Source organism: Symphalangus syndactylus, chromosome 1 (assembly GCF_028878055.3).
Source record: "Symphalangus syndactylus isolate Jambi chromosome 1, NHGRI_mSymSyn1-v2.1_pri, whole genome shotgun sequence".
In the NCBI taxonomy this organism is placed as follows: domain Eukaryota; kingdom Metazoa; phylum Chordata; class Mammalia; order Primates; family Hylobatidae; genus Symphalangus; species Symphalangus syndactylus.
The window spans coordinates 43,953,200-43,962,816 of record NC_072423.2 but is presented as its reverse complement, the minus strand read 5'-3'; positions in this window follow the sequence as shown (position 1 = coordinate 43,962,816).

Sequence of the window (9,617 nt, the reverse complement as noted above, 5' to 3'; positions counted from 1 at the left end):
CGCGGGCCACTGCCTATGATACAGTGCCAAATGGACTGTGGGATGGATAATTGATGATCAAATAAGCATCCTGCCTTGTGGCAACATAAAACGTACTGTTATTATTACGTATGCAGCCTTTCAAAACGCCATGTTAAATAGCCCATGTGAAAGGAAATTAACCAAATTGCTATTAGGAGTTACTTTTAAAACAGATGAATTGAGGGGCCAACGATGCTCACTTCTAATCAATCACAAAGGTTTTTCTCATTTTTATATTTTTCATGCCTTGCTTAATTCAGTTACTCACAATTTAGTCATTAACTTGCTGCAAGAGCCTTCTAACCGGACTTTTTGCTCTTAGTCTTGTCTGTTTCAACCCATTTTTCACAGTACTGCTTTTTTCAGGAAGGTTCCCTATATTCTTTACCATAAAATCCAGTTTGCTTGGCATTACATAAAATACCTTTCCTGAAGTAGACCCTTCTAGGCTGTCTAGCTCCATTCTTTGTCACATACCTCTGCTCTCCTTACATGCAGCTATGTCAGCCTATTGGTAGTTCTTTTGACAGAGGTATCCTTATTAATGGTGAATACTTAAATGCAAACTTTTAATGAAATAAATCATTTACCTTGAAGAATCACAACTTAGTGATTGCTGTGAGGGTTATTTTTGGTAAAGCCTGAATGTTTGCAGTTGCTCCCAAGCATGGAGCACAACTCAGAAAGAAATAATACATAATGAGTGCTGCATTGGACCAAATGATAGCCCTGCAAAAGATATGTGCATGCCCTCATCTTCAGAACCCCTGAATATTATCTTATTGCAAGAGTAAATATTTCTGTATGTCTTCATTTGGGCTGCTGTAACAGAATACCATAGACTGGGTGGCTTAAACAATAGAAATTCATTTCACACAAGTCTGGGGACTAGAAAGTCCCAGATCAAATTGCATGCAAGAGTGCCTGATGAGGGCACTCTTCCTGGTTTGCAGAAAGCCATCCTCTTGTTGTCTCTTCACATGGCAGAGAACAGAACAAGAAAAAGCAAGCTTTTGTGTCTCTTTTTATAAGGACACTAGTATGGTCCGAATGTTTGTGAAGCTCTCATGAATGGGATTTGTGCCCTTATTTAAAAAAAAATAGCCAATAGACTTTCCTCACCTCTTCCACCATGTGAAGATGCAGTTAAAAGATACCATCTACAAAGAAACAGGCTCCCACCAGATGCTGAATCTGCTGGAGCCCTGCTCTTGGACTTCTCATCCTCCAGAACTGTGAGATATAAATTTCTGTTGTTTAAAAGCTACTTAAGTATTTTGTTATAGCAGCTTGAACAGACTAAGCCAGGCACTAATCTCATTCATGAGGCCTCTATCCTAATGACCTAATTACCTTCTAAAGACTCTATCTTCTAATGCCTTCACAATGAGTATCAGGATTTCAACAAATGACTTTTGCAGGTAGGGTGGCACAAATATCCAGTCAATAACATTGTATATTGTAAAACATGTGATTAAGATGAGGATCTTGAGAGTAAGATCTTATCTTGGATGATCCAGGTTGATCCTAACTCCAATAACATGCAAACTTGTAGAACAGAGGCACAGGGAGTTTTGAGTGAAGAAAAGAAAGCAATTTGCCCATTGAGGCAGAGACTGGAGTAATGTGACAAGCCAAAGAATTCTGGAGCCAGGAGAAACTGGAAGAGGCCATGAGTTCTCCCCAGGAAACTTTGGAGAGAGCAAGTCCCTGCTGACACCTTAATTTCCAATTTACAGGCTCCAGAACTGTATGAGAATAAATTTCTGTTATTTTCAGCCACTCAGTTTGTTGTAACTTGTTACAGTAGCCACAGGAAACTAATACAAGCACTTTAGTGAGAAGCATAGGTAACTAGGAGTGCACAGAGTCTAGCAGGCAGGATTAACTGAAGACTTGCAAAGTATACAAATAAATGATTTGCCCAATGTCAAATCTTCATCCTTACACTAAAAGTAACTAAGAGATCATTGAGTCACAGATTTTATTTGGTAGATAGGAAAGCTGAGGACCACTGAGGTTCCACGGCTTTTTACAGCTCTACGTGTGGAGAGTGACAGGGCCATGGTGAGAGTTTATGTATCCTGAGAACCCCCAAGGCTCTCTTCATCAGTCATCAATGCCTGTCTGTTGGAAATGGCAGCTTTATTCACTGTAACTCTATTTGTAATTATAAAATGTGGAAACATGACTAGGTCACCACAACAGAAAATTGGTTTGCATAAATTATATTACATCCAAATGATGGGATACTGGTAAGCCATTAATATATTCCAGTTATCAAAATGCATACTATAGAAATTTAAGAATATATATTGAAACAAATTTATGATATATATCAGAGAAAACAAGGAATTCACCAAAGATAGTAGTGGGTACAATTTTCTTTTTATAAAGAAATCATTAAAAAATAAACCAAATGTAGACTTGAAAGGTCATACACCAAAGTGTTAATTGTAGTTGTTTGTGACAATAAGGATTATAGATGACTGTTTTAAAAAAATTGTTTTATATTTTTTCTGTAATAAATATATATTGATTTTACAATTAAAAGAATCTTTTTTTTTTTTTTTTTTTTTTTTTTTTTTTTTTTTTTTTTTTTTGCTTAAATTTCAAAGAACAGTCATTGTGTCCCAATCCCTAAGATGCTGTTCAGGAGACCAGACATAGATATCTAGTCTATATTGTAATTGAGAATTAGGTGTGGGGTTCGGGATTCAAGGCTATCACAAGGCAGAAAGTACAGTGAGTGAACAACAAAGAAGCAGGAATAAATATGGATGGAGATGGTGAAAAGGGGATGCAGGAGCAGATACACTGGCTAGAAGATGGAAAGTTTACAGATAGACTTTGGATCTCTACTCTGTTAGCTAGCTGAATTTTATGATTTACATTGCCATTATTAATTCTAACATATAAATTATTTTGAAGACTCAATGTTTTCCTCAATGTGAGATCTCAGACAAGGCAGTCTGTGGAACATCCGGGCAGTATAGCCTGAATATCATAGAGATAAACTTTCCATTAAGGTTGGAGTCAGCTGAAGCCTGACCTACTAGAGAGGGGTTGCCTGGTAATGAGAGTGAAGAGTTAGGAGAGGTTTAACCTGAGAACAGGAGAAGATTCAGGCAAAAAGCAAGGGTGTGTATAAGTCTATGTCTCTATTTGTGTGGACATCAGTCCTTGAACAATCCCACTGGTCTTAGAAATTTAGGGAGGTTAATTTTTCAGTGAGAATGGACTTTTGAACAAAGATGGAAAATAATAAAAAACTCCCCGATCTGATAACAGGATAAGAAAAGTAAATCTTTTAAAAAATAATGATGTTTTACATCTTGCCCTGTAACAAGTTCTAGCTGTAGTTACAGCTGAAATATATCATTATTCGTAGCACCTTTTGGGGAGTATAAATTGCTATAACCTTCCTGGAAAATAATTTGACACTTTTAATAATTTGTCCTAAAATCTTGAGGAAATAATTTGAAAGGTAGACAAAAATTGTGTATACATATGTCACTCCTGTGGTATTACTAATATTGAAAACCCAGAAACAAATTAAATGTCCAAAATTAGATGAATGATCAAGTAATATATAGTACTTACATATGATAGATTATTCTGTAGTCATTAAGAATCATATTTATAAAGAATTGAGTGAAAAAGGAAAGACATCAAATTGTAGATACATTACGTTAACTATACATAATTTATACAGATACATGAACATTTTACACACACACAATACTTTGATGGACATTTTTCAGTCTGAAAGTTTTAAAAAATAAATGTATGCATGCCAATTTTCAAGAACATATTTACTATGTAATCAGATATATTAGTACGATCATATACATCTTTCTCTTTGCAAAGGAATTAACATCTTACTTTCTTGATATATCAAAAGCTCAAATTATTGCCTTTTAAGATATAAGCCATTTTAACTGGGGTGAGATAATAACTCATTGTAGTTTTGATTTGTATTGCTTTGGTGATCAATGATGTTGACCACCATTTCATATATCTGTTTGCCATTTGTATGTCTTTTTTTGAGAAATGTCTATTTAAATATTTAAAGCAAATCAGTATATCTAAGAGATATCTGCACTCCTCTGTTTGTTGCAGCACTAATAACAATAGGTAAGCTTTGGGAGCAACCTAAGTGTCCATCAACAGATGAATGAATAAAGAAAATGTAGTACATATACACAATGGCGTATTATTCAGCCATAAAATTAAGGAGATCCAGTCATTTGCAACAACATGAATGGAACTGGAGATCATTACGTGAAATAAACCAGGCACAGAAAAGCAAACATCACATGTTCTCACTTAATTGTGGTATCTAAAAATCCAATCCATTGAACTCATGGACATAGAGAGTGCAAGAGTGGTTACCAGAGGCTAGGAAGGGTAGTGAGTGGTTGAGGGGAGGTGGGTATGGTTAATGGGTACAAAAAATAGACTAAATAAGACCTCCTATTTGACGGCACAGTAAAGTGACTATGGTCAATAATAACTTAATGGCATATTATAAAATAACTTAGAGAATGTTATTGGATTGTTTGTAACTCAAAAGGTAAATGCTCAAAAGATGGATACCCTATTCTCCATGATGAGCTTTTTTCACATTGCATGTCTGTATTAAGACATCTCATGTACCCCATAAATATATACACTTACTATGTACCCACATAAACTTTAAAAAAACAAAAAATTAACAACTTCAGGTTATATAGAACATATAGATACAGACTAATTGGAAAATTGGGGAACAGAAAATATTAAAACTTTTTTATATATGAAAATAATCGTATATGCAGATAGACCTTACTTGTTTCTTCTGTGTTTTAGCAGCACATTGCATATTTAGTTCATTTATAGGTAATTTTCTGAATGGTAGAGGAGTTCTTTGTTGTTCTGGATCCATAAAGAGATAAGAAATAAAGTTCATAAAGCTTATCCACCATGATCAAGTCAGCTTTATCCCTGGGATGCAAGGCTGGTTCAACATATACAAATCAATAAAAATAATCCATCACATAAACAGAAACAATGACAAAAACCACGTGATTATTTCAACAGATGCAGAAATGGCCTTCCATAAAATTCAACATCCTTCATGCTAAAAACTCTCAATAAACTAGATATTGATAGAACATATCTCAAAATAATAAGAGCTATTTATGACAAACGCATAGCCAATATCATACTGAATGGGCAAAAGCTGAAAGCATTCCCTTTGAAAACTGGCACAAGACAAAGATGCCCTCTCTCACCACTCCTATTCAACATAGTATTGGAAGTTCTGGCAAGGGCAATCAGGCAAGAGAAGGAAATAAAGAGTATTCAAATAGGAAGAGAGGAAGTCAAGTTGTCTCTGTTTGCAGTTGACATGATTGTATATTTAGAAAACCACATTGTCTCAGCCCAAAACCTCCTTAAGCTGATAAACAATTTCAGCAAAGTCTCAGGATACAAAATCAATGTGCAAAAATCACAAGCATTCCTCTTCATCAATAATAGACAAGCAGAAAGCCAAATCATGAGTGAACTCCCATTCACAATTGCTACAAAGAAAATAAAATACCTAGGAATACAATTCACAAGGGATGCGAAGGACCTTTTCAAGGAGAACTACAAACCACTGCTCAAGGAAATGAGAGGACACAAACAAATGGAAACAAATTCCATCCATGCTCATGGATAGGAAGAATCAATATCATGAAAATTACCATACTGACCAAAGTAATTTGTAGTTTCAATGCTGTTCCCATCAAGCTACCAACGACTTTCTTTGCAGAATTAGAGAAAACTACTTTAAATTTCATATGGAACAAAAATAGAGCCACATAGCCAAGACAATCCTAAGCAAAAGGAACAAAGCTGGAGGCATCACACTACCTGACTTCAAACTATACTACAAGGCTACAGTAACCAAAAGAGTATGGTACTGGTACCAGAACAAATATAGAGACCAATGGAACAGAAAAGAGGCCTCAGAAATAACACCACACATCTACAACCATCTGATCTTTGACAAACCTGACAAAAACAAGCAATGGGGACAGGATTCCCTATTTAATAAATGGTACTGGGAAAACTGGCTACCCATATGCAGAAAACTGAAACTGGACCCCTTCCTTACACCTTATACAAAAATTAACTTGAGCTAGATTAAAGACTTAAATGTAAAACCCAAAACTGCAAAACCCTAGAAGAAAACCTGGGCAATACAATTCAGGACATAGGCATGGGCAAATACTTCATGACTAAAACACCAAATGCAATTGCAACAAAAGCCTAAGTTGACAAATGGGATCTAACTGAACTAAAGAGCTTTTGCACAGCAAAAGAAACTACCATCAGAGTGAACATGCAATGTACAGAATGGGAGAAAATTTTTGCAATCTGTCCATCTGACAAAGGGCTAATATGCAGAATCTACAAGGAACTTCAACAAATTTATAAGGAAAAACAAGCAACTCCATCAAAAAGTGGGTGAAGGATATGAACTGGCACTTCTTAAAAGAAGACTTTATGCAGCCACAAACTTATGTAAAAAACTCATCATCACTGATCACTAGAGAAATGGAAATCAAAACCACACTGAGATACCACCTCATGACAGTTAGAATGGTGATTATTAAAATGTCAGGAAACGACAGACGCTGGCGAGGCTGTGAAGAAATAGGAATGCTTTTACACTGTTGGTGGGACTGTAAATTAGTTCAACCATTGTGGAAGACAGTATGGCAATTCCTCAAGGATCTAGAACCAGAAATACCATTTGATCCAGCAATCCCATTACTGAGTATATACCCAAAGGATTACAAATCATTCTACTATGAAGACACATGCACACATGTTTATTGCAGCACTATTTACAATAGCAAAGACTTGGAACCAAGCCAAATGCCCATCAATGATAGACTGAATAAAGAAAAATGTAGCACACATATAACATGGAATACTATGCAGCCATAAAAAGGAATGAGTTCATGTCCTTTTCAGGGACATGGGTGACACTAGAAACCATCATTCTCAGCAAACTAACACAGGAACTGAAAATCAGACACTGCATGTTCTCACTCATCACTCATAAGTGGGAGTTGAACAATAACACATGGACACAGGGAGGGGAATATCACACACTGAGACCTGTCACATGGTGGGGGGCAAGGAGAGGGAGAGCATTAGGACAAATACCTAATGCATGCAGGGCTTAAAACCTAAATGACAGGTTGATAGGTACAGCAAACCACCATGGCACATGTATACCTATTTAACGAACCTGCACGTTCTGCTCATGTATCCCAGAACTTAAAGTAAAATTAAAAAAAAAATCAAGTTTCCCCACATAAATATGTACAATTACAATGTGTCAGTAAAAAAATAAAAAATTTGTCCTTGCGATAGTTTACTGAGAATGATGTTTTCCAGTTTCATCCATGTCCCTACAAAGGACACGAACTCATCATTTTTTATGGCTGCATAGTATTCCATGGTGTATATGTGCCACATTTTCTTAATCCTTCTCACTCATAGGTGGGAATTGAACAATGAGAACTCATGGACACAGGAAGGGGAACATCACACTCCGGGGACTGTTGTGGGGTGGGGGGAGAGGGGAGGGACAGCATTAGGAGATACACCTAATGCTAAATGACGAGTTAATGGGTGCAGGAAATCAACATGGCACATGGATACATATGTAACAAACCTGCACATTGTGCACATGTACCCTAAAACCCTAAAGTATAATAAAAAATAAATAAAAAATAAAAAATTTAAAAAAATTAAAAAGCACCCTAGCTGATATTCCCAAGAGGCTTGCCTTAACACTCATGCACAAAGTCAACTGGGAAAGTTTTGCATTTGAGATGCAATTCCCTGAAGTTCAAATGATGATTTGTGCCTTTATCTTCTCATGAGTTTTACCAGGCATATGCCTGGCATATAGAGGGTGTTGCAGCTTGTGTCTGTGGCCTACTCCAGAGACATACTCCACACTTTTCTCCCCCAACACCTCCTTGCTAAGATAACCTTGATTTTGTCAACTAACTAGTCTTTTCCACACGGCTCTATGTTTTTTACAAAAGTCTGAACCGGTAGACAAATCTCTATTTGTCTAAATTAATCATTGTAATAACATTCCCCAAACCAATGCCATGTAACTTGATTCTGATCAATGAGATGTAAGGGTGAGTCTGCAGATACTGCTTCTGGGGAAGCTGCTTAGCTCTTAAAGTAACAAGGAAGAAATAGTCCCTTTGCTTTCTTATGGACATAGATATGGGGAGAGTGTGATGCCACAGCTGTCTTGTAACTGAGAGGAAGCTAGTCAAACATTAAGAAAGGCAGAATAAAAGTTCAAAAGTCCTTCCAGACACATTCGAGATACTGAATTAACTAACCCAGAGCCACCTTGAAGCAATCCTACCTTGTTTTACTCTTCGTTATATACAGTAACAAGGCCCTTGTGTGGTTTAAATCCTTCTCAGTTGGGTTTTCTGTTACTCAAAGCTGAAAACATTTCAATTGACAGAGAAGGTAAAGAAAATGTTTGTTGAATTGAATTCAGTTAGAAATATCATGTGAGATTCCTAAGTAGACACAAAGGGCTAGAAGACAAGGTAAGAGACTTAGTCAGGGCTGGTCATGTAGAAATTTAGGATCTGCATCAAAGCTTTGCAGTGATGAGAAGCTTTCAGTGATTTTGAACAAGGAACAAATAATATTTGATTCTACTATTTTAAATTCATTTTTGTGCCTTCAACATTGTTTCCTATTCCTAACTTCTATTACAGTTAATTATTTATATACAATAAAGCTGTTTTGCTTTCATTCTTTCTGTCTTTTCCCTTAGCCATTTGTCTTTTTATTGATCTTCTACAATTCTTATGATTTTAACATTAATGCTATTCATCCAGCTCTGGACTTTTGACCTTCTTTCTCTTCTGTGTTTTCTTCTATGTGCCCCTTGGCTTTGTTGTATGCTTTTCAGGGCTTTCAGTCTCTCCAAAAAGAAAACTCTTTTAAAAGTGTGGGGTCAGGGCCAGGGCTACATTTACTGAAGTGGATATAAATAAAATTGAAGAATCTCTTTGCAAAGTAAATCAGTGGTCTTGAATTAATATTTCAGTGTAAATTAAATTTCCATACTTAAGATGGACATTTGGAAAGGCTGACCTACAATAAATATGTTGTTTCCCATTTTCTCTTTTTAATAATGTGGAACCTTTAGATTTTTCTTTGAAGATATGAGTTTGCTAGTTTTGCAGTTGAGTGAAATTTGGGATTTGGGTAAAATATAATTTATTTGAAATTGAGATGCTCTTTCCCATCCATTTTCCTTTAATTATGCTCTGTTTTATCTCATATTCTCCAAAATATGCCTGCTTAAACATTTAAGCAGTGTTTATCAAAGACTTTCTAGATTTCATTTCTTTGATAAATTGAAATATAATTGTCTGCATCACATGAACATCTCGTTTCAAACTTGTTAGCTGTTCTATATTTGGGAAATTATAAAATTGTGTTGTTGAATATTAGTTGAATTATAAGGCATTCAATAAGCATACAGATGTGATAATATC